This window comes from Oryctolagus cuniculus, chromosome 17 (assembly GCF_051225735.1).
Source record: "Oryctolagus cuniculus isolate XC-2025 breed Fujian yellow rabbit chromosome 17, ASM5122573v1, whole genome shotgun sequence".
Lineage (NCBI taxonomy): Eukaryota > Metazoa > Chordata > Mammalia > Lagomorpha > Leporidae > Oryctolagus > Oryctolagus cuniculus.
The window spans coordinates 66,362,373-66,387,970 of NC_142883.1; the positions used below are offsets into that span (position 1 = coordinate 66,362,373).

At 50.1% G+C, this 25,598-nt stretch overlaps 1 long non-coding RNA gene, 1 other non-coding gene and 1 pseudogene across 3 annotated transcripts in view; all 3 read right to left on the minus strand.

Moving 5' to 3' along the window:
* The window catches only part of LOC100347036 (uncharacterized), an 876,288-nt gene that overhangs the window by 134,215 nt on the left and 716,475 nt on the right, over positions 1–25,598 (minus strand). The gene's annotated exons all lie outside the window — the stretch shown is intronic.
* Positions 14–19,003, minus strand: LOC138846297 (GDNF family receptor alpha-2 pseudogene; annotated as a pseudogene). The gene is made up of 2 exons (XR_016223659.1): positions 18,764–19,003; positions 14–5,133 (listed from the first exon to the last, which is right to left on the minus strand). The product of XR_016223659.1 is annotated as a GDNF family receptor alpha-2 pseudogene (transcript).
* The window catches only part of LOC149121322 (uncharacterized), a 36,769-nt gene continuing 32,443 nt past the window's right edge, over positions 21,273–25,598 (minus strand). The window contains exons 3-4 of the long non-coding RNA XR_016223704.1: positions 24,342–24,455; positions 21,273–22,102 (exon numbers count right to left, since the gene is read on the minus strand). This is a non-coding gene — a long non-coding RNA (uncharacterized LOC149121322). The remainder of the gene's footprint in view (positions 22,103–24,341; positions 24,456–25,598) is intronic.

Genomic DNA, 25,598 nt, shown 5'->3' on the forward strand with positions numbered 1-25,598 from the left:
TACATATTGCTTCGCCCAATTCTCTTGTGTTTGTCTTGCTATTATTGCTCCTACTTTGTTGCTTACTGCTATTTCCCATCATCAGAATATAGGTTATATACTCACATGCATATTCCTTTTTTGATTTTTTTATGTTTTATTAATATAAGAAAACAGATTTAAGGGGCTGATGCTGTGGTGCAGCAGGCTAACTTCCTGGCCTGCAGCGCTGGCATCCCATATGGGCGCTGGTTTGAGACCCGGCTGCTCCACTTTCGATCCGGCTCTCTGCTATGGCCTGGAAAAGCAGTAGAAGATGGCCCAAGTCCTTGGGCCCCTGCATCCACATGGGAGATCCAGAGGAAGCTCCTAGCTCCTGGCTTCAGATCGGCACAGCTCTGGCAGTTGTGGCCAACTGGGGAGTGAACCATCAGATGGGAGACCTCACTCTCTCTCTCTCTCTCTCTGTGTAACTCTGACTTTCGAATAAATAAGTCCTTAAAAATAGATTTAATGTATTTCATAGATATGGTTCTAAGAAGACCACCATGCTTCACCCTCCCTCCCTTAATTCTCTCTTTTCCTTTTTTTCTTTAACTTTTGCAATAAAATACTTTCAATTTACTGTATAATTACAAGTATAATGCACCACTACCATAAGGTTTAACAAGTAAATAGTAGAAAGGTCACTTTTATTTCTATAATATGTATACATCAATGATGTGTAGTATAAGTCAATCCTAGTACATAGAACTATAGATAATCATGGTAAACTTTTATTGTGGCTTAATAAATTTCACAAAAACTTAAATTTTCAAAAATCTATGATTTTAAACATTTTCTGGGAGTAAAATAATTTATGAGACTCTTAATCAACAAATATCTTCATATCTGCTGATCACACTATTATTTAACCTGTATATTATTAAATATGTATTATTTTATTTATCATTATTTTTAATGCACTTCTGTGAACTATTTTTATCATTAGTATCTGATTGTGAATCAGTCATGCTATTATTCATCCCAGGCCCTCTTGGGGGGCTTTCTCTTTGTGACATGGACTTGATGGAAATAATCTAAAGTGTCTTTGCAACTATTTCGTGTCCCCAGATTCTTAGAGTCATCTTGACCCATTCAGTATTTCTTAGTCCCCAGGGGGTATATTATTTTAGTTTGGCTGAAATTCTAGAGGATTATCAATTTAACTGCCATGTTGAATGTTCAAAGCATAGCTGTAAATATGAATATTGTTCTCTATGATGCTCCTGGTAATTTCCAAGATCTTTGCTTTATTTCCATTCACTTTTCCCCCTTATTTTCCACTTTAAAGATAACTCAATGAACTATTTTTTAACAAATTATCTTTTATGTGTTTATCACTGTATTATTACCCCTAAAAAATAACAGTTCTACCCTCAGTAACCTCAATGTAATTTATATTCTAATAAGCAAAAAAGTTTTTAAGCTTTACTTTGTATTTGAGTTTATTTTTTATTTTTTAAATTTTTTACAGGCAGAGTTAGACAGTGAGAGACAGAGACGGAGAGAAAGGTCTTCTTTATTCATTGGTTCACCCCCCAAGTGGCTGCTACGGCTGTCGCGCTGCCCCGATCCGAAGCCAGGAGCCAGGTGCTTCCTCCTCTCCCATGTGGGTGCAGGGCCCAAGGACTTGGGCCATCCTCCACTGTACTCCCCGGCCACAGCAGAAAGTTGGACTGGAAGAGGAACAACCAGGGCAGAATCCGGCACCCCAACCAGGACTAGAATGCGGGGTACCGGTGCTGCAGGTGGAGGATTAGCCTAGTGAGCTGTGGCGCTGGCCCTGTATTTGAGTTTCTGATATTTCCCAATTATATCATCAAATCATAGTGCATACCAGTGCTATCACCCTGAGCATGTGACCATGTTTGTTAGCTTTTCATTGTGCTGTCAATTCACTCCAAATTCTGGAACAAGCAATTTCTATCTTCAAAACTTCTCAGAGACATCTAGGGCCAGAGTACTCTTTGCTTCAAGGATGCTTTTCACCCTTTATGGATTTTTTATGGGATTACTTTCCTATTGATATTTGAAATTTACTAGTGCTCATGTTGTCCCTTTAAGATCACTCTGGAAAGGGCAAAACCTGTTCTGGATTTTAGTTCCTGCAATTTTTTATATGATTTTGATTATATTTCTAGGCATTCATTGTTTCTGCCAAAATACTTTATTCACTCATGGTTATCACAACATCATTTTATTATAAAAATTACACCCATCCATTTTTGTCTTTGAATTCAAAGATATTACCTACATATAATTTCTATAATTTCATTTTCTTAGTGTATCTTGATCTAGCATCAAGAGCCCATAAACAGCTTTGTGGGCTTTCTCACTGTAAGATTATTAGCCCTCTGAAAAATGTCTAAGTTGTCTTGGAATCCTTCATGTACACAGTATCTCTGAAAGGTTTATCACCAAAGTATTTGTTCATGCTATGAGAATCACACATTTTTAAACTATTTTGTGGTTTTAGGGAACTCCGAATTTATCACTGGTACTGAAATTTTTGAAAGCATCAGTCAACACAAGACAATACCACAGATATTATCCTGGTAACTGCCCTGATGTTTACTTGATTTAACTTTTTTAGCCTTTTTGTAATTATCTAATTATTATTTAATTGTAACAGAAGATTGTGTAACAAATTGCTTTTATTGTCTCTTACTCTACCATTGCTCCTATACTACTTACAGTAATTAGCATATAATTGTAACAGCTGTATTCTTTTTTATTGGTGCTTTTTGCTTAATTAACCATGAATGCAGACCAGGGGCCCTAGCCCCAGCCCCAGCTGGGCTGACAGCAGCCAGGCACACAGAGGGAGGGGAGGGGCCAGGGGCTGTCTGTTCCCATTGTAGACAATGTTATTTAAAAAATAAACTTTAGAATAACACCTTTTCGCTCATCTGGGGGGGGGAGAAGTGGAAGGGGCATTATTTCGATAGGTCCATTTCTTAAAAAAAGGAAAGAACAGGGAACCACAGGACACACGGATGTGATGTGCATATACACACATTTGCAAAGACCGTATGTACAGCTCACTTAGGTCTCAGAGATGGAGGGGGGCATGCAGACAATTGCTGGAGACATGCACCCACCACTGGATCCTGCTGCCCCTCTCCAGCAAGACAACACCCACCCATCCAGTGCCAACAAGGCCTCATTTCTCTATGACCCTGAAACTCTCGCCACCAAAGAGGCAGAAGCCCCCACCTCCACCCTGGAGCTGGTGCCCCAGGTGGGCTGGGCTGGCTGGGCTCTCTGCCATCCATGCCTCCCAGGGAGCTCAGGGTACATCACCCCTTCTGCAGGGGTCCCCCACCCATGCCAGACTCTGGCCCACCGGCCTGCTGAGGGCACAGAAGCAGTCAACACTCCTGCAGCTAAGAGGAGGGGCAGATGGGATCCACAGGTTCCCAGTGCCCGCTGCCCCCTGCCAGCCCCTGGCAGGTGTCCAGCATGGGCTGTCCTGCCTCAGCCTGCAGCAGGCACAGTCACACGTCCCCTTGGCAGCAGGGGTCTTGGTCTCTTGCTTCAAAGGGGTCCAGAGAAGAAAACTCCAGCCGAGGATGGAGGCTGCCCCCCTGCTTGTCTGTCTGGCTTAGAAAAACTTCTCCAGAGAAGAAACCTGGGAGGAGACAGGCTCAGAGACAAGGTGGGAGAAGACTCGCTTTTGTCTTGTTTTGTTTTGTTTGCAAGGTGTGTGTGGTTGTCTCGTGTGTGTCTGTGTATGTCTGCTGTGTCAGGCGGGAGTTCTTGGCGGTGCTTCCAGAAGCCTTGAGGACACAGTTCCCCGGGGTGGGGCCTACAAGGCCCAGGTGAGCATGAGGAAGGGGAGTGCGGTCAAGGCAGCTGACAGCCTGGCTCGGCTGAGGCCTGAGTTGGGTTTGATCACCTTTCTGCTTCCTGGGATGATGTCTGTCATCAGCTCCCTGAAGCCCAGGCTCAACTCTGGAGCTGTTGGCCTTCAGCCCCTGTTCCTGGACAGAAGGGCAGGTGGTCATGGCGCTCATGCCCAGGCCAGTGCTGTCACTTAAGTCATCCAGCAGAGAGAGCGTCTTCTCCACCTGAGGGGCCTACGTGGCCAGGAACGGGGGTCCTTCAGGGACACGCTCACATCTGTGCCGTTGCCAAAGGCCTGGATGACACCCTGGAGGCACAGGTTCTCGGTGAAGTCCCTCAGGAACCTCTCAAAGTCCTCCTCCACGTTCCCTTGCTGTGGCAGCTGCACCACACCAGTGGGGCTGGAGTCCATGTAGTAGGGTATCATGTTTTAGCCGACCATGCCTGTATAGGAGCCCAGACACGCTTGGTAACTGTCCCCTGGGCAGCAGTTGAGTGGCCAGTAGGAGGCTCGACAACTGGTGTGGAAGTTGGCCAGCCTGGACTGGCACAGGTGGTCAGTGCAGCTCAGGGCATGCAGGTCCAGGCAGGTAGGCGCTCCTTGTCCTCGTAAGAGCAGCTGGGCAGCATGGTCTGGCGGCGGCGCTCAGTGCATGCCTGGTCTCAGCAGGAGCAGAGGAGCATGTGGTAGGTGTACTCGCTGGGCATGTGAAGACCTGGCGCAGGGCCTTGTGGCACTGGTGACGGCTGCAGCACTCCGAGGGCGAGCTCCTGGGTTGAGGATGGAGATGTAGGAGGAGCGCAGCTTCTTGCAGTTGCCGTTCAGGTTGCTGGCCTGGTTGCTCTTGGCGCTTACCGCCGGCTCTGCCCCTGTCCCTGAGAAGAGGAGGCAAGCCTGAAGACGTCGGAGAGGTGGGAGGTGACCGGCTGGCAGGGAGAGGCCTCGTAAAACTCCTCCCCCTCGGTCAGCCCCGGGTGGAGGCTCCAGTAGATCTGCAGGCACTGCAGCTCCTTCATGCCCCACTTGCAGCGGCCGTCTCACAGTGGGCTCTCCTGCAGCACCTCCAGGGCCGCCTGGCACTCCTTGTGGGCCAGCCCGGGGTTGTGGTCGCGGCCCGCCAGGCACTGCCACAGTGTGCGGTAGCTGGAGCTGCAGTCGGATTCTGCTCCGCACAGCTCAGTCGCCTGGACACAGTCACCGGGGTGACAGCATGGAGCTCAGCCCTTGCGGGGAGGAAGGGCTGGCCAAAGAGCGGAGGGTCTTGGCTAAGAAGAGGCAGAAGGCCTTTGTCAAGATCACGTTAAATAAATCCCACAGTTTTTTTTGTTTGTTTGTTTTTTCTTTTTGGCTTTCTCCCTGGTGCCTGGGCAGGAAACTCACTGGCTCACCCCTACCCGTCCTGCTGGGGCGCAAACCCACCCACCCAAGCCTCTGCACCCTCCTCCTCCTCCCCGTCCTGACCCCACCCCGTGGTGTCAGCTGATTGCTATCACTTGTATGAATCATCAATATCCTAGGGACAGCCAATTACAACAATATGATATCAACGAAATGAAAATTTCTATTTGTTAACAATTTTATGTACACAGCTTTTAAAATCTTGTCCAGTATTATAATTTTCACATTCCAGGTCATATATTTTTAAATATTTCTTTAGTTCTGATAACCCACAGATTATCCTATTGTTTCGAACTCGGTGATGTAGTGCTGCTTACAAGTATGCTTCCTTCAAGATTCATTGGATATTCTGCAAAATTTCACTTTATGTTTCATTCACTTCTGTTTTCCCTTGAATACTGATGCAAATGTAGTGAAGTTTTTCACCAAGTGGTCATCATAATTGGTTGTCTTCCACCTATAAACTGAGTTTTTACTTACAATAAACAATATATATTAACAACTGCAACCCTTTTGTATTTTTAGGTTTATCTTCGAATTTATTTCCAACAGATGTGTACATCATCTATATTCTGTCAGCCACTCCTCCCACTGTGCACCTCAGGACATCTTGCTCACATTTTAATTGTGAGACCACTGACACTAACTCTCTCCAAGCCACTGAATTACACACATTGCTCAGAACCAGCATAGTCTAATGGAACAATGTTCTCATTACTGGCTATATATGTTTTCTCTATTCCTCAGTTCTACATAACAGTGCCTTCCATTATTACATTTTAAAGAGTATCTCTAGGAGCTAGTGTTTTGGCATAGCAAGTAAAGCTGCAAACTGCAGCACTGACATCCCACATGGGCACCAGTTCATCACCCAAGTGCTCCACTCCTGATACAGCTTCCTGCAATTGGCCTGGGAAAGCAGCAGATGATGGCCCAGCTCTCTGGGCCCTGCCACCCTTGTGAGAGACTTGGAAGAAACTCCTGGCTTTGCTTGGGGCCAGTGCTGGCCATTATGTCCATCTGGGGAGTAAATAGCAGATATAAATTCTCTCTCTCTCCTTCTCCCTCTGTAACTCCTTCAAAATAAATAACTAAATTTTGAAAAATAAAGAGTATCTCTAGATATAAATACTTTTCCTTGAAAAATGTCCTAATTATTGCCATGATCTTTATTTTAAATACATATGGAGGCCAGCACTATGGGGCAATGGGTTAAAGCACCAGTCTGCAGCGCTGTCATCCCATTTGGGTGCTGGTTCAAGTTCCAGCTGCTCCACTTCTGATGCAGCTCTCTGCTATTGCCTGGGAAAGCAGTACAAGATGGCCTATATCTCTGGGCCCTTGCACTCATGTGGGAGACCTGGATGAAGTGCCTGGCTTCAGGTTAGCACAGCTCTGGATGTGGCGGTCATTTGGGAAGTGAACCAGTGGATGGAAGACCTCCCTCTCTCTCTCTCTGGATCTACCTCTCTCTGTTAACTCTTTCAAATAAATAAAATAAATCTTAAAAAATACATATGCCCTTTTCTTTTTTGTAATTGTAAAATAATATTTTTACCAAGTTCTGGTTTTTATATCTGCTTTTCATAGTATTATTGTCCCTATCAATAATAAAGTCTATTTATAGAAATGAAATATCATTTTTGAGCACTGTATATCTTTTGTGCATTTGTTCATCTCTGAATTTACTGCTACCACTTGGATATATAATCATTCATGATGTTTCAGATAAATGGATTGTCCTTCCTTGAATTATCTTCATTAAGTTTTTAATTATCCATTTTAATGCAATCCTAGCACTTACAAACTTAGTCCATCTTTCATTGTGGAATGAACAAACCAAAAATTTTGCTAAGGTTTCTTGGTTGCTTCCATATGTACCCCCCATGAGAACTGCCTTTTACCAATATAGTAAACCTATCTTTTTTTTAAAGATTTATTTATTTATTTGAAAGTCAGAGTTACACAGAAGGTTGAGAGGCAGAGAGAGAGAGAGAGAGAGAGAAGGGGAGAGAGAGAGAGAGAGAGAAAGAAAGGGGGAGGGGGGAGGGAGGGAGGGAGGGAGGGAGAGAGAGAGAGAGAGAGAGAGAGAGAGGTCTTCCATCACTGGTTCATTCCCTAGATGGCTGCTACAGCCAGAACTGCACCAATCCAAAGCCAGGAACCAGGAGCTTCTTCCCAGTCTCTCATGTGGGTGCAGGGGCCCAAGGACTTGGGCCATCTTCTACTGCTTTCCCAGGCCATAGCAGAGAGCTGGATCAGAAATAGAGCAGCTGGAACTTGAACCGGCGGCCATATGGGATGCCAGTGCTGCAGGCTGGATCTTGAACTGGTGCCCATATGGGGGGCCGGCGCTTCAGGCCAGGGTGTTAACCCACTGCACCACAGTACCAGCCCTATGCTAAATCTGTCTTTTGAGTTGATATAGGTTTTGACTTTTCTGGTGGTCTAGAGGACTGTAAGTAACTCTATGGTTACTGATATTTTATAAACATAGATTTAGATGCTCATGTATTTCATTAGTGATTTTAATAGTAAATGACATAAATGTTCCTTGATTTTCCTAAATTTATTATTTTCTCAAATTTAAAGTGACTGTTAGACCTTTAAGTTCACCAAATTACCTCATATCTTCCACCATATTGTTGCTCTTTTTTTATTTCTGACAGGCAGAGTTAGAGAGAGAGAGAGAGAGAGACAAAGAGAAAGGTCTTCCTTTTCCATTGGTTCACCCACCAAATGGCCGCTATGGCCACGAAATGCGCCGATCTGAGGCAGAAGCCAGGTGCTTCCTCCTGGACTCCCATGCGGGTGCAGGCCCAAGAACTTGGGCCATCCTCCACTGCCTTCCCAGGCCACAGCAGAGAGCTGGAGTGGAAGAGGAGCAACCGGGACAGAATCCAGCGCCCCAACCGGCACTAGAACCTGTGGTGCCGGCACCACAGGCGGAGGATTAGCCAAGTGAGTGGCGGTGCTGGTCACCATATTTTTGCTCTTTAACATATTGCTTTATGCTACTTCCGGTAATCAGTGTATAACTTATATGGTAACGTGCATACTATTATTTTGTTTAGATATTCTTTTACTTGAGAATATCAATTTTATCCTTCACTTAGCCTATCTAGCAGAGAACCTCAAATCATCCTGCTTGTAGGTTTCATTGTGACATCATGAAATCAATGAAAATTCTCTAAGTTTTATTAAAATATTCACATACACTTTTCCAGAATTGTCTCATGCTGCTTTACGCATTCTACATTTCCAGGTGATATTGCTCAGTATGAAGATAAGAGAAAAATGAATGAATACTTTTATATAAATATATGGTAACTTTCCCATTAGCTATACACTATTTATTAAGAATACAAATATATATTGAGAATCCACGCTATGTAAGATATTGTAGGCTCTGAGGATAGACAAAATTACTGTTATTATTCAGGTTAGAGTCTAGTGGAGAAGAAATGAAAGTAAAATTACAATTCTAAATTTAGGTAGTTTATCACGATAACAGAGTTTAATGAGAGAAAGAATTACAATTAGAATTAGAGAATTAGGCCAGCTCCACAGCTCACTTGTCTAATCTTCCACCTACAGTGCCGGCAGACTGGGTTCTAGTCCCAGTTGCTCCTCTTCCAGTCCAGCTCTCTGCTGTGGCCTGGGAAGGCAGTGGAGGATGGCCCAAGTGCTTGGGCCCTGCATCCGCATGGGAGACCAGGAGGAAGCACCTGGCTTCTGGCTTCAGATTAGCGCAGCGCACCGGCCATAGCTGCCATGTGGGGGGTGAACCAACGGAAAGGAAGACCTTTCTCTCTGTCTCTCTCTCTCACTATCTAACTCTGCCTGACAAAAGAAAAAAAAAAGAATTAGAGAATGAATTAGAATTGAATTAGAGAATTCAATCTACACCAGACCCAGGGAAGATTTTCCTAAAGGTAGGATAAGTAGACTGAAAAATAAAGGATAGGCACAAAGCAGTTAAGAAAAGGGAGTATCCTAGCCAATCTGTAACAGTGCTGAAGCTCAAATGCAGTTTGCTTGTGACCAAGATAAAGTAAGGGCTGTTTATCTTCCTACATGAAACAATAAAAAAAACTGCATTATACACATTGTCCATAATAATGGGCCTCAAGAAACAAAGACAATACCTGAAAGCCAGAAAAGAAGTGAAGTAGGCCTCACACACTCCACAGCTCCTTCTAGAGAGAGATTCTAGACCACAGCGGAAGGAGCTGAGGCAGTGTCTCCCTGACTCCCTGAGCAGATGTGATGAAGCTGAGCATCTGGGAACACAAAGGCAGTCCCATATCACAGGGAAGAATACGGGGGAGGAAAAGGCAGGAATGAGGAAGAACCAGGAACTGTGGAGGGCCATCTTTGAATTCTAAACCAAGTCATTTACAGTGCACGCCCATCAGAAAACACCCAAATACTGTGGGTGGGACATTACAGGAAATTGTGCCTGGTGCCCATGTAGTGCTGCACTTAATCATCCATTCCTACCAGCCAGACTGAAAACTCCATCGTCAGAGAACAGTGAAGAGAGCAATAATAAATGTTTTTGCCTTAGGAGTAGGAGATTACTCGTGGGCTAAGCATGGTTATGATCCACATAACAAATAAGACAAGACTGGAAAAGATGAACCTGTTTATAAGGAACTGAACTGCATCAAAAATCAGTCTGGAAACAGGTAAGTGGAAGCATGAAAAATTTTTTAATAACCTACAGTTGTAAATATATACATTTTTAATAACCTACAGTTGCAAATATATAAATCACAGTGCCAGTGATTGTCACTACACTAGATGGAAATTAACATAAATTACACATCATAAAAAATGTGTTCATCTTGGAGACAGTGCTGATCTATGATAAAACTTCAAGTGATTAATACAAGCCCCCAAAATGGAGAGGGAAAATATCTGAAGGAAAACAGCAATTTTTTTTATAAATTTAATGAATTATAATCTTACACTGGCAGGAAGGGTGTAACAGGACAAGGAGAAAATATTGTATTTTTATTATATATAATGTGCTATGGTGTTACTTCCAGGTAGAATACTATAAGTTGAAATTTGTTAATATTGGTAAAGCAGCTACTAAGGTATCAAAACAAAAGATTTTAATTAATAATTCCTCCTAAAATAGAAATATAACTAAATCATAAAATAGTAATTGGGGTTGGCAGTGTGGCTCAGGGGCTCCTATCTAGTTAGGGGTGAAAGCCCTAACCTGCAGCACTGGCATCCCATTTGGTCATCAGTTCAAGTCCCAGCTGCTCTAGTTCTGATCCAGCTCCCTGCTGATGGCCTGGGAAATCAGTAGAAGATGGCCCAAGTGCTTGGGCTCCTGCCCCTGTGTGGGAGACCCAGAAGAAGTTCCTGGCTCCTGGTCTCAGATCAGCTGAGTTCTGGCTGTTGTGAGCATTTGGGGAGTGAACCAGCAGGTGGAAGCCCTCTCTCTGTACCTACCTGACTCTGTAATTGTCTTTCACATAAATAAAAATAAATAAAATAATAATCTAAAATAAAGCAGAATGGTGTAACAAAATATGGAATTAAAAGAAAGCAATATTATGACAGATAAGTTGAATTACATAAACAATCATTTTAAAAGGAAGTGGTCTAAAATCTCAATAAAAAGTCAAATGATTAGACAGTACAGAGAAAATAAGATGAATTATATAGTCTCTATCAGATATATTCATTAAATGTAAAAACACAAATTCATTTAAAATGGAAAATATTTGCCACACTAACATTTGACAAATCAAAACTGAGGAATATGAGCTTTTGCAAGGTGTATTTAATAACCAAAACTACCATGAGGAATAAAAATGTCATTTCATATTTACAAGCAGTTCAATTAATCAAGACAATGCAATAATCCTAAAATTTTTACATCAAATAGAGTTTCAAAATGCATCTTGTAAAATAAGATAGAGTATTTAAAAAGAAAAAAAATTGCAAGTATCATCTGTTATCCCAGTACATTTTATTCAGCAAATAACAGAATGAGTCAGAAGAAAATCTCCAAGAATACGCAGGTGAAACCATCACTCTCAATTTACCAAAATAGATGTAGGCCATAAAACAAATATTAATTACAGGATAATATCAAAATGATAGTATACAAATTATATTCTATGACTACAAACCAAATCCAAAAGAACTGTCACACTCAAGTATCAGGAAAACCCTGAAGTTCGTAGCAACACAGGACACATTTCTGTAAAACTGAGTCCAAGACTTAATGAAGACATTAGAAGGTATAAATGCTGAATGAAAATACAACATTAGAGCATCTGTGTAATGTCTGTAAGGTATTTTCAGAAGTTTGTTATAAAAACACACCTTGGGGCTGGTGCTGTGGCATAGCGGGTAAAGCCGCAGCCTGCAGTGCCAGCATCCCATATGGGTGTCAGTTTGAGTCCCAGCTGCTCCACTTCTGATCCAGCTCTCTGCTGTGCCCAGGTGCTTGGGTCCCTGCACCAATGTGGGAGACTCCAAAGAAGCTCCTGGCTTCTTGATTCTGATCGGCACAGCTCTGGCTGTTGCAGCCAATTGGGGAGTGAACCAGTGAATAGAAGACCTCTCTCTCTCTCTCTCTCTCTCTCTCTGCCTCTCCTTCTCTCTCTATGTAACTCTTTCACATAAGTAAATAAATCTTTAAAAAAACACACTGAAGAGAGAATTGAATTTTCTCTGAAATTTTTGAAGCCCCCTCATATAAGAATTGTCTCAAATCACTTACCTTGATTCCCACCTAAGGAAACTAGAATAAGAGCAAATTAAACCCCAAACAACAGGTAGAACACGAAGATGAACATCTGCTGTGGTCTGATCAGAGCACTAAATGCTTACGGTGGTCAAGAGGGAATGGGGGTTATCACGGGGTGAGGCTGTGAGGTGGCCAGGTGTGTTCAGCAACCTCACAAAACAGATCCATTGTGCGTCTTTTCATTTATCCACTTGAAGATTCTGGGAATGTCAGACACCAGACCCCTGATGCACCCCAACTTGCCAGGCCCATCATCTGAGAACCCACTTCCGCATCCGCTGTGAGCCCATTTCTATGGTTTATAAACTACCAGGGCTATGATAGCTCTCCAGAGCCGTCCAAATAAACTGCAGTCTCAATGATAAATTCAAGGATGTGGTCCTGCAAGTAGCGCCCCCAGCACAGACAACAAGATCAGCCCTGCGGGGACTGCAGCCTGGCCCTGGGTGGCTCCCGCGCCTGTGGGTGAAGGTGCCCCCTAGTGGTCGTGTCTCATGGGCTTGTGCGCTGCAGAGTATAAAACGGAGACAGGAAATTGGGGGTGCCCTTGAGCTTATGCATCACTTGTCCTATGGCAGGAGAATGAACCGCTTGAGATGCCCACACAGCTACTCCTTACGACCTGTACAGTGCTGGCTTTGAGGCCTCTGCCCCAGGGTCATCCCCTGGAGGCTGAGAATTCATCTCAGACACAGGCAAGGATGCCCCTCAGCACTGCACCGTGCAGCACACAGTTTGTCAGCGAGCATGGCATCCCCATGAAGAATCTGCACCAGTGCCGCTCAGCCACACAACCCATGCAAACATGCCTGTCTGTCCCACATCCACACATGAGCCAGTGCATAGCCAATTTCATTGTGAGATGTGAAAAAAGTCAATAGAATTTGAAAAAAGTAGGAAAAAATCAATGTAACAAACCCTGTGTGGAAACTAATAAAGATAATTAATATCTGTCCTATCTAGTTAGGTTGATCAGAATAAAACAAAAAGACATATTATTAACAGAGAAAATTACCAATAAATAAATAAATACTTAAAACAAATTTGAGAGGATACAAAGGTTGTACACAGAGAAGATAATTCAGTAACAGTGACAACACAGAAGCAAGCTGAAGCAATGGACCAGAACACATGCTGATGGCCGGCGCTGCGGCTCAATAGGCTAATCCTCCACCTGTGGCACCAGCACCCCGGGTTCTAGTCCTGAAAGTACAGAGAAAAATGTGAAACCATAAAACTCCTCTTACACAGATGTGCCTAATGAGAATCTTCTTAAAACTTCCACTTGACAAAGGCATTTACAAATGTTATTAATTTTTTCTGTAAGCTAAAAGCCATGTCTTTAACATGGTATCAAGGACACAAAGTTCTTAAGGATTAGAATTAATTTTTTTATTTATTGAAAGAGAGAGAGGAGACAGAGAAGACAGAAAGATGTATCTCCCATCTGCTAGTTGACCACCCAAATGGCCACAATGGCCAGCACTGCTCCAGGTCAAAACCAGGAATGTGCAACTCCACCCAGAATTCCCACATGGCTGGCAGAAGCCCAACCACATGGACCATCTGCTACCATCCCAGACACATTGATAGGGAGTTGTAATGGAAGCAGAGAATCTAGGATTCAATCGGGCACTTAGACATGCAATGCCTGCATTGCTGCAGTGGCTTAAGCCAGTAGAACACAACACCAGCTCCAGATTGTTTTAATTTTACATCTGGATCATTCAATGATCTTCTACCTATGAAATTCTACAATAGAAAAATATTTATCTTTCAGATTATCCAGATCCAAACATTCATAGCATATTATTAGAGAAATGGGTGTCATATTTCTTAAAATGTCAGTGCCCTGAAAGCCACCCTAATAATAATGGTATTTAGGTACAAGGCCACATTCTGGTAATTTACGTGTAATTTTTATTAAACTACTTTCAATTTAAAAGATCACTATTGCTGAAGCAAGAACCTAGGCTATATAATTTTAATTCTTCTGGAAAAATCTGTGGGTTTTGTTTAATTTTATTTATTTATTTATTTGAAAAAGACAGTGAGCGAGAGAGAAAAGGTCTTCCTTCCACTAGTTCACCCCCCAAATGGCCACTACGGCCAGAGCTACACCTATTCAAAGCCAGGAGCCAGGTGCTTCCTCCTGGTCTTCCATGCGGGTGCAGGGCCCAAGCACTTGGGCCATCCTCCACTACCCTCCAGGGCCACAACAGAGAGCTGGACTGGAAGAGAAACAACCGGGACTAGAACCCAGCACCCATATGGGATGCCGGCACCACAGGTGGAGGATTAACCAAGTGAGCCACACACAAGACCCAAAATCTTTTTTTTAATTATATTTAAGGTATGCAAGCTTCATGTATTTCATATATACAGATTTTGGAACACATTTTAAGTCAATTAATACAGTAAGGCTGTCAGTTATTCATGAGGCCATTTCCGTGGCTTAAATCTCCAAGCACAAGCCACCTCTCTCCCATTCACAACCTTTTCAGTAACTGCTCTCCATACTTCTCATTTTAAAATAAATGGCAAAAACAGTAGGATGCATGAATACTCCTTAATAATATAAACAATTAGGGAAAGTGGCTTATAAGGCAAAAGCTCTAAACATGATAGGATAATGAATTTGTATTCTGAGAAAACTGTTAATCATAGGATAATGGGAAGTTTTACTAACAGGATGCTTCAAATGTAAATAACTGCAAAATATTGTTTGTAAAGGTTAGATTTGTCTCTGAAGTTCATTTTAAGGATTATAATAATGATTATAATGGACAATATAAAAACTGGTTTTTAAGACTTTAAAATAATAATTTGTGAATTAATACAATGTATTTTTCTATTCACTAAAACAGAAACATAGAAAAATTATGGAGGTCCATACAGAAAATGATACAAAGTGATTCCAGTTAAGAATACGCAACATCAAGCATAGGCATTGTGGCACTGCTGGTTAAGCTACCACCTGTGATGCTGGCATCCTCTATTGGAGCTGGTTTGGGTGCCTAAAGCCTCACTCCTAATCCAGCTCCCTGCTAATGTTAATTCTAATGCTTCCAGCAGCAGAGGATGACCTAAGTACTTGGGCTCCTACCACCCCAATGGGAGACTCAGATTGGGTTCCAGGCTCCTGGATTCAGCCTGGGCCAACCAAAGCCATTGTGGTCATTTGGGGCAATAAACCGGAAATTGGAAGATCTGTCAATCTCTCTCTCACTCTGCTTTTCAAATAAAATATATTGGTAACAAACAAAGGAAAAGCAACATCAAAAATTGTGAAAATCATTTGTGACCTTTCAAAAATATCTATTTGTAAGTCAGAGTTACGGGGGGGGGGGTGGAGGGAGGGAAGGGGGGAGAGAGGGAGGGAGAAACACAAAGGTCTTCTCTGCACTAGTTCACTCCCCAAATGGCTATAACAGCTGAGTGTGGGCCAGGCTGAAGCCAGGAACCAGGAGTTTCTTTCAGGTCTCCCACATGGAGGTAGGGGCTCAAGGACTCAGACCATTCTCCCCTACTTTCCCAGGTACATCGCCAGGGAGCTGGATGGGACTTAAACAGGCACCCATGTGGGATGTGGGCACTGCAGATGGTGGCAGAGCCCGCTGTATCAAGCACTTCCCCCTATTTATTTTAGAGATGGAGCCAGAGAGAGAGAGAGAGAGAGAGAGAGAGAGAGAGAGATCTTACATTCTCTGGTTCACCCCCAAATGGCTGCAGTATCTGGGACGAGACTGGGCCAGCCAGAAGCCAGGAGCTAAGGGTTTCATCATGGTCTCCCGTATAAGTGAAGGGTCTCAAACACTTGTGTCATCCTCTGATGCTTTCCTGGGTGCATTAGCATCAGCTGGATTGGATTTGGGGAATGAACCAGTGGATGGAATACTGTCTCTGTATCTCCCTCTCTCTGTAACTTGGCCTCTCATATAAATAAATAAACTAATTCCAATTCATGTTAACTATTTAAACCAACTGAAAAAACTGGATTCCTCCCAAACTCCTGTTAAGCAGTTAGCATGATCTTAATTATAAAATCAGAAAAAGATACAAAGAAAATGAACTGTAGACCAATATCTCTGATGGGCATAGATGCATACATCCTCAACAAATTACTATCCAATAGAATCCATCACCACGTCAGAAAGATCACTCACCCAGACCAAGTGTGATTTATCCATCATATGCAGGGATTGTTTAATATGTGCAAATTAATAAATGTGATACATCATATTAGCTAATTGAAGAATGAAGACCATATGTATGATTATCTCAATAGATGCAGAGAAAGCATTTGATGAAACACAAAATCCTTTCATGAGGCCGGCGCCGCAGCTCACTAGGCTAATCCTCCGCCTAGCGGCGCCGGCACACCGGGTTCTAGTCCCGGTCGGGGTGCCGGATTCTGTCCCGGTTGCCCCTCTTCCAGGCCAGCTCTCTGCTGTGGCCAGGGAGTGCAGTGGAGGATGGCCCAGGTGCTTGGGCCCTGCACCCCATGGGAGACCAGGAAAAGCACCTGGCTCCTGGCTCCTGCCATCAGATCAGCACGGTGCGCCGGCCGCAGCGCGCCGGCCGCGGCGGCCATTGGAGGGTGAACCAACGGCAAAAGGAAGACCTTTCTCTCTGTCTCTCTCTCACTGTCCACTCTGCCTGTCAAAAAAAAAAAAAAAATCCTTTCATGATAAAATTTTAAGCAAACTGTGTATAGAGGGAGCATTTCTCAACACAATCAAGATAATATATGACAAACCAACAGTCACCATGATACTTTTGGGTAAAAAGCTGGAAGTATTTTCACTGAGATTCAGAACCAGACAAGGATGCCCTCTTTCATCACTGCTATTCAATACAATTCTGGAAGTTTCAGCAAGAGCCATTAGACAAAAAGAAAGAAAAGGTGTAAAATTGGAAAAGGAAGACATCAAATGATCCTTGTTTGTAGATTATATGATCTGATACATAGGGGAACCAAAAGAATCCACTAAGAGATTATTGGAATTCATAAGAGAAATTTGCAAAGTTACAGAATATAAAATCAACACACAAATTTCAAAAGCTTTTATATACACAAACAATGTCATAGCTGAGAAAGAATTTGTAAGATCAGTCTCATTCACCATAGCTATCTCGCGGCCCCCGCCAGCCAGGTCAAGGCCCGGGGGCGCTGGCAGGAGCCCAGAGCAGACCCGGGGCACAGGCAGGAGCCGGGCCGGCCCCCAAGTGCCCACTCGGCCCGGGGTCGGGGGGGAAAGGGGGAGGTAGTCCCTGTGCCTCACGACGCCCACCGAGGAGGCCATGTACTGCTTCTATGGCTATGATGAGGCGCCCTCCTCAAACGGGCTGCCTGGCGGCGACCGTCCGCCATCCCGCGGGCCCTGAGCGGGGCGGGAAGGAGGCCCTGGCCCCAGCCAAGGCGGCTGCTCCGGCCCAGCCGCCCCCTGGCCCAGCCCAGTCTGATCGCCGATGAGACCCCACCTTGCTATTCTCTGAGCTCCTCGGGCAGCTCCCTCAGCGAGCCCGAGCTCTGTGAGCCGCCGGCCAGCCACCTGGGAGGCCCGGAGCCCACGGTCCCCCAGGCCCCACGCCAGGGAGCCAGTGTGACAGCTCCCCCAGCCCGCGCTTGGAGGAGGCGCTCCCGCGCTGCTGCATTGGCTCAGTCATGCCCAGGCGCCGGCCCCCGGCCTCTGGTCCCCCGCGCCGCAAGGCCCCGGGCTGTCGGGCAGGATGAGTGGCCGGCAGAAGCGCCCCGGGACTGCGGCGAGGAGGCGGCCGGCTCAGACCGGGCTCCGACCTGGACAGCGTCGAGTGGCGCCAACTCCATCGTCACGTGGCTGCACCAGGCGGCCACAGCGGCCCCCGCGAGGCCTCCTCCGAGTCCCACTCGCTCCTGTCCCTGGGGTCTGCTCTGTCCACGGGCCCCTCCCTGCAGCTATCCAAGCGCAGGAGCGGGCGTCAGCTCGGGGCCGGGGCCGGGGCGGGCAGTGCCCGGCGGCCGGAGAAACGGAGCCTGGCCTCAGCCAAGAGCGCTCGAGCCCCCGGGTCCCTGGCGGCCCGGAGAAGCCGCACACTCAGTAGGTAGCGGCGGGGGTGCCGGCCATTCTCCAGGGGCGGACAGTGATCTACGTGCCCAGCCCGGCCACCCGGCCCCAGCCCAAAGCTGTCCCTGGCCCCGGGCCACACTGAGGAAGGCGGCGGAGCCCCCCAGCCCGGCACAGCCAGCAGCCGCAGGCAAGGCGCCAGCGCCCGGGCAGCAGCGCTCTCGGAGCCTGCACCGGCAGGGCAAGATCTCGGAGCTGGCGGCGCTGAGCCATCCCCCCAGGAGCGCCACCCACCCTGCTCCTCTGGCCAAGACCCCTTCTTCAAGCTCCTCCCAGACCTCGCCCGCCTCTCAGCCTCTGCCCAGGAAGTCGCCCCCCGCCACCCCAGCTGCAGGGTCTCTGCCCGGCCCGGCAGCCCCCCGCGTGCCCAAGACGCCGGCGCGGGCCCTGCTGGCCAAGCACCACAAGACCCAGAAGTCGCCAGTTCATAAAGAGGCCGGCCAGGCGCGGGCCGCCGCCGCCGGACAGACCCGCCCCAGAGCCGAGCCCCAGAGACCGCGAGGGGGCAGCGGGGGCGCGTGGGGGCCGACTGGGCCTGGTGCGTGTGGCCTCCGCCCGCTCCAGCGGCAGCGAGTCCTCGGACCGCTCGGGCTTCCGGCGCCAACTGACCGTCATCAAGGAGTCGCCCGGCTTGCTGCGTCGCTGGCGCACGGAGCTGCTGTCCGACTCCGCCTCCACCTCCCAGGACGCGTCGCCCCGCCGCGGCCGGCCCGCGCTCCCCGCCGTCTTCCTCTGCTCTTCGCGCTGCGGCGAGCTGAGGGCGGCCCCCGGGCAGCAGGCGACCCGGCCAGGGTCCGGTCCCGGCCCCGGCCCACGCCCGCGCGCGCCCTGGCGCACCAGCTCCAAAAGCCCTTCGCGCCTGCCCGTGCGCGCCCCCGTGCGGCCGGAGGTGGTCAAGCGCTGCTCCTACCTGCCCCACCTCAGCTTGGTCCGCAGGCCCAATGGTGGGGCCCCAGGAGCCCCCCCAGCGCAGGACCCCAGTGCCGCGGGAGCGATGGCTAGGTGCGGCCACTGCCCAGGGTGGTAGCGCCAGGCAGGACGTGGCGGCGCATCTGGGACCAGGACGTCGCGCACATCCTGCGCAGCACCCTGCCCACCTCGGCCTTGTTGCTCTGGGTCGCCTCGCCCGAGGAGGGCCCCGCCGCGGAAGACCCATGAAGCCTTGGTGCAGACAGAAGAGGTGGCCCAGTCAAAGACCACCGCCAGCGCTTCCCAGCCTGGAGAGCAGGGAGCAGCCCCCCGCCCCAACCGGCGCCCCGGCCGCCCTCCTGGGCAGCGACATGCATGGGCCGGTGCCGGACAAGGGCCCTGCCTCCGCGCCCTTCACCCTTCGCCCACGAGGGCTTGGGTATCGCTGTGGGGGGGCTTCCCTGCCAGCTGGCATGGCTCCCCGAGCCACGCAGCACGTGTCCCGCCCGTCAACTATGTCCCCAGCCCCATGGCGGCGGCCATGGCCACCATGGACTCTGCCTGGGAGAAGGCCCCAGCCCCTGCCCCCGCCGGCCTCCTGGAGTAGGCCCCCGCCAGCCTCCTGGAGTAGGCCCCCGCCAGCCTGGCGGATGCTGTGCAGATGCGCCTAGCAGGCCAGCTCACCGCGGCCTCACCTCGCCAAGGCCTCCTCTCAGAAGGGAATGGGGTGCAAGTGCCCGCCCTAGAGGCGACCCCGGGGAGCCACTGCTGCAACCCCAAGGCTCACCCGGCCGAGGGGAGGGAGCAGGCTCAGGAGGCGGGCTGGGGCTGTCACCACTGAGCAGAACAGGAGCCTGTAATTACTGCTCCTGCTAATTCCTTAATGAGGGCTCCACCAGTTGGTTTCCCCTCCCAGCCTCAGCTGGGGGAGCAGGGGTGTGGGCTGGAGCCCAGACAGCGCCCCGGGGGGCCCGAGGGAAAGGTGGCAGGGAGGGGAGGGGGCTGTCAGGCTACCCTGGACCCTCACCCACCCACAGGGGGAGGCTGGAGGACAGCAAGCTTGTGAGAGGGACGGGGTTCCTCCGGGGATGCTGGGGTTGGGCTAACCCTGCTGCCCTGGGATGCCACTGCCCGGCCAAGGCACAGTGGGCAAGGCAGGCATGGGGCAGAAGGGCGCCTCGCTCTATGCCTCCCTCCCAGCTTCCTCTGCATGGACCACGTGGACAGCACAAGGACCACGGGACCCCAGGGCCATCACAGCCCAGGGACCGGAGCCTCATCACACCCCAGGAGCCTGAATGCAGCAGGAGAGGGGGCCCCGCGGCCCTGCCCACCTCCACAGAGGAGCGCGCTGCAGAGAGAGCCGGCGACCTCTTTCCTGCAGAATCCAGCTGGGGGAAGGGAACCTGCAGGTGGCTGCCCAGCAGGGCTACCCCCTCACCCCATCCCCCAGGAGGGGGCTTCACCTGCTGTATCCTGTGCTCCACACCCTTGGGCCTTGGCCAGACAGCCGCAGGCAGCCGCCCGAGCGGGCACCCCTTCAGGCCCCACCCGTGCCCCACAGGACACAGCCCAGGAGGAGCAGGGGTGGTCCCCAAGCTCCGGGGTGCACCCCAGGTGCCACGCACTTCCTTCTAGGCCACGGCTGCCAAGCAGGGGTCCTGGGGAGCCTGGGGCAGCCGGCCAGGAGATGACCAGCAGCAGGGGTGAGGCAGTGCCTGAGGCCTCTGCACACAGGGACTGCTGGGTGTCCCCAGGCCTGGGGCTCAGGGCTGCTCCCAGAGCAGTGAGGGGGAAACGCAGGCACAGCTCACCCCGCCCAGCGTGGGGAGATCACAGAGTGACCTTTGGGCAATGGAGCTGAGGCGGGGCTGCAGGCCCTGTCCTGGGGACCGGGTCTTGCCCAGCCCCTGACCCTGGACACCAGTACCCCCCCCCAGCCATTCCCAGGGCCACTCAGAATGGGCGGCCACTTGGCAGCCTTCCCTCCGCCCACCCACCTGTTCCTCATGCCCCGCAGCATCTGTCCCACGTGTACTTAGCACAGCGCCCCCCCGCCAGCACCCCATGTAAAGCTGCGGGTTCGCAGAAGGACCACGACCCCCCGCACCCATGTCCCACAGCTTTAATAAATGGAGCTGTCCAGTCGCCTCTTGCTGCATAAGTGGGGCGGGGTGGGCCTCCCACACTGGCCACGAGCAGGGAGGCCAGGGGTCCCCGCTGGCCCGGGAAGACTGTCCCACTGGGGCGTCTCTGTCCGGCTCCTTCCTTGGCTGTGGCCCAGGCTCTGTCAGGCCCGACAGTGCCCAGTGGGCTGGGGGGGGGGTCTCTGCCCCGGCTGAGCGGCTGTGGCTGGGGTCTCTGAGGCTCAGGCAGCAGAAGAGAAACTCCTGTGGCCCTGGGGCTCGGCCCTGCCCCTCAGGACGCAGAGAACCGGGGGCCGGCGTGGCCTCTGTCCCAGGGAGGGCGTCCAGCTCCTGGCCTGTGGCCACTCTGCTGTCCGCTGCATCAGCCTCTCCCACGGTGACGAAGGGGTGGCTCCTGCCCAGGAGTGGCAACATGAGGCCTGCCAGCCCCCGCCAGGACAGCTGGCTCCCCCTCTCGGCCAGGGAGTGGTGCGCCGGGCTACCGCCAGGCAACGGAGCACAGAGTGGCCCCATGAGATGGGCAGAGTCCGCTGGGGGGAGCTGGTCCTGGGTGCCCACACAGGGTCCGCTGGGGGGAGGTGGTCCCAGGTGCCCACACAGGGTCCGCTGGTGGGAGGTGGTCTCAGGCACCCATACAGAGTCCAGCCTGGGCCCAGGGTGGGGAAGGGCTCAGGTCAGCTGGAGGAGGCACCAGGCAGCACCGTGCACATCACGTGGCAAATGTCCAGCTCCAGCTCAGCACTGGCTCACCGCAGGCCCTGGTATTGCTGCCTCAGCCCCTTGCCTGCCCGCTGCAGCTGTGCTTTGGCAGCCATCTAGGCCCGGCACTGCTGGTACTGCCACTCCTGCTGAGCCTCAGGGTCCTCACTCTTCCTGGGGTCTCCTGGGAGGTCTGGGACAGCATGAGGAAGAGTCAGTCGTGAGGGAACCCCCGAGACCAGAGCCACCCAGCAGGAGGGAGCCCAGCCTGGGGACGCGGGTGCCTGTAGACCCCTGTACAGCACAAGCCCACCCTGGCGGCCTGGGCGCCCCACAGTCACTCTTGGGGGCCCATACATGACCTGGCACCTCACATGCCAGCCGAAGCACACCAATCTCAATAGCGGGGTCCCTGCCACCCACATGGAGCTCTGGGTTCCCACATTCCTGCTGTGCTCGTCTATCAGATTGTTCTAGAAATGCTCTCCTCAGCAATGATGGAAACAGCAGGGCCCACACCAGGGCTGCCGGCTGCCACCAGCAGGGAACCGGATCAGATGCCCTGCAGCCCAGATCACAGGTGGCGGCTTCGCCCCCTACGCCACAGACCCGGCCCTCTCAGGGCCCTGTCCCTGAGGAAGGCCAGGGCCAAGGGTGGCTCCGAGAGATGGACAGGGCCTGTTGTGGGGGGAGCAGTCCTGGGCACCCACACAGCCCAGCTGGCGCCCTGGCCAGGGAAGAAGGGCCCAGGTCAGCCTGAGGCAGCAGAATGTAATTTGTTTTTTTTTGCCAAATGGGCTGTGGCACTTCCTAGGAAGATGCACCCCGAGCGAGACTGCATGGGGGGTTGTAGGGGAGCATGGCCATGACCCTCAGAGGCAGCGATGGGACAGCAGTGTGCCAACACACATGGTCCACGATCCCCCCATGCGGTCCATGACCCCCACACACACCTGGTGCAGACCCCACACAAGTGGTCCACAATCCACACACACACACGTGGCCCACAATCCCACACAAACACACACATGGTCCACGACCCCCCCACACATGTGGTCCATGACCTCCCATGTGGTCCAGGTCCCTCCTCCAGGGCTGGAGCAGCAGCAGGAAGACAGGCAGCCTGGCCCCACCTGGTCAGCAAACACATTTTGCTGAAAGGAGGGAGTGGGTCCGCTCCTGTGGCGCTACAGCCGCCAGCTCCTCCCTGGCCATGGCCGGGAACCTGGCCTCGAACCTCGGCCGGACACCTGCTCGCTACAGGAGACTCGCAACAGACAAAAGGCAGCCGGTGACTGAAACACAGCTCAGCCCGAGTTCCGCCAGGTGCCCTGTCCCACAGAACCTCCGGCAGACGGCAGCAGCCCATGGCGATGCTGAGCAACCCTGCGTCACACAGAGCACGGCACAGAATGTGGTAGTACAGCTGGGGTTGTTTAATTCATCTGACAGAGGAGAGAGAGAGAGAGAGAGAGAGAGAGAGAGAGAGAGAGAGAGAGAGAGGGAGAGATGGAGGGAACAGGGAAGGAGGGAGGGGGAGAGAGAGAGAGAGGGAGAGAGGGAGAGAACAGGGAAGGAGGGAGGGGGAGAGAGAGAGAGAGGGAGAGAGAGAGAAAGAGGGAGAGAGGGAGAGAGAGATCCTCTATCTGTGGTTAACTCCCCAAACGGCCACAACAGCCAGGGCTGGGCCAGGCCAGAGCCAGGTGCTCCCTCCGGGTCCCACGAAGGCACAGGGCCCCAGTATAACTTAATTCTAAAAAGTAGGCTCCCAGGGCCAGCACTCTGGTGTAGCAGTAAAGCTGCTGCCTGGGACTCTGGCATCCCATAGGGGTGCCAGTTCAAGTCCCGGCTGCTCCACTTCTGATCCAGCTCTTTGCTGTGCCCTGGGAGAGCAGTGGAGGATGCCCCAAGTGCTTGGGCCCCTGCACCCACGTGGGAGACCCGGATGGAGCTCCTGGCTCCTGGTCAGCCCAGTTCCTGCTGCTGCAGCCATTTGGGAAGTGAACCAGTGGACAGATCTCCCTCTGTCTCTAATGTCTTTTTCAAAAAAGAAAGAAAGAGAAAGCACAGTAGGTTCCCATAGAATCCTCTGGCCTCGGTCCACTGGGCGTGTCTGGGGAGGGCGGGGCCGGCACTCTGGGTCCATCTGGGCCCAGGGCTCAGTACAGCTGAGCACCACAGAGTCCACGCCGATTCTGCATGCGGAACCCTGTCCTTGCACACCCCACTTCTCAGCTCCACCCCAGGCCGGGTCGGAGACCCCTGTGACCTCCACCATGGCCCCTGTCCCATGGCACGCTCCCCTTCCGTTAATGGTGCCAATGCCTTCCTCGGCCCCAGGCCCATGCAGCACAGGACCCAAGGTCCTGCCCAGCCACCGCTCCTGGGGCCTCGGGTCCACCCCCTGCCCTGCCCCGGCCCGAGCCCCCTACCTTCCAGGGCCAGCGCGGTGAAGACAGGGTCTTGGGCCAGTGCCCTGCTCATGTCCTCCAGGATCTGCTCCACCGTGGGCAGCACCACGCGCTTCTTGGCCTTGGAGCCCATGCCTGCAGGTGGCAGACAAGGCCATCACAAGGCGCGTCCCCATCTTGGCCACTGCCTGGTGAGGCCGTGCGCACCTGGGGAGCCTGCCCTGCCCTGACCGCAAGGGGTCACGGGGAGCCAGGCTGGGACCCCGCCCTGGCCTCCTGGTCCCGGCGAACCACAACTGCCAGCCCATGACTCACCAGGCGGCTAAGTATTATTACAATAAATGAAATGATATAGGAAAACATAATAGGTCAATTACAAGCAAGAGATAATAAAAAAATACAAGAGTTGTCAAGGTTCCCAAAAAAGCCATCCAAATAGGTGAAAAATGCAAAAAGACAATCATGTGATTGTTTAGATTACATGTTGAAAATATTTAATAAAACTCAGCATCTAATAAAAAAACCTTATATCAGTGAAAACAAGCAGAAAGTAACTTCTTCAGTCTGATCAAGATTAAAAGAAACCTACAAAAACCAACACAACTAATACAGAATCATTGAAAGCTTTTCCCTGGATGTAAGCCTACACCCAGACGCCACCACTCTTTCTTTTCAATTTTCTATTGTAAGGGTAATCAGGGAAATAAAATGGCAAAAAATGTGTGAAGTTTAATTTATAAGGAATGAAATTGTGTATATATATATATATACACATACACACAAAGAATTATATAGGATGACACTTAAGCACCTAAATAATTCATAAAATCTAATAATAAATACAACTGATAAATAAATTTAACAATATTACTGGAAAGATTAATGCATAAAATCCACTAATTACTAAGTACCAGCAAGAAACATACAGAAAATAATATTAAAGGTCAAGAGGCAGACTAGAAAACAAATATCTAGGAGAGATGAAAAAAGGATTGACTTTGTAATATCTGTAAATATTCTCAATATTAAAAACCCCACAGAGAAATGAGTCAGCAATATGAAGAAAATGAAAAAGACCAAAGCCAATAAATAGCCAATACTCTCTAACTCACCTAAGCAGGTTACTGCAGCCTCCAGGTGGGATTCTCCCAGGAAGACCCGTGGGGAGGCAGGAGGGTCCCAGCAGGTGTCAGGATCCTGCTGGTGAAAGGGTGCAGCCCTGGAGGAGGCCCTTGGCCCCTGAACCCAGACCTCACCTCTCTACTTATCTGGAGTGGC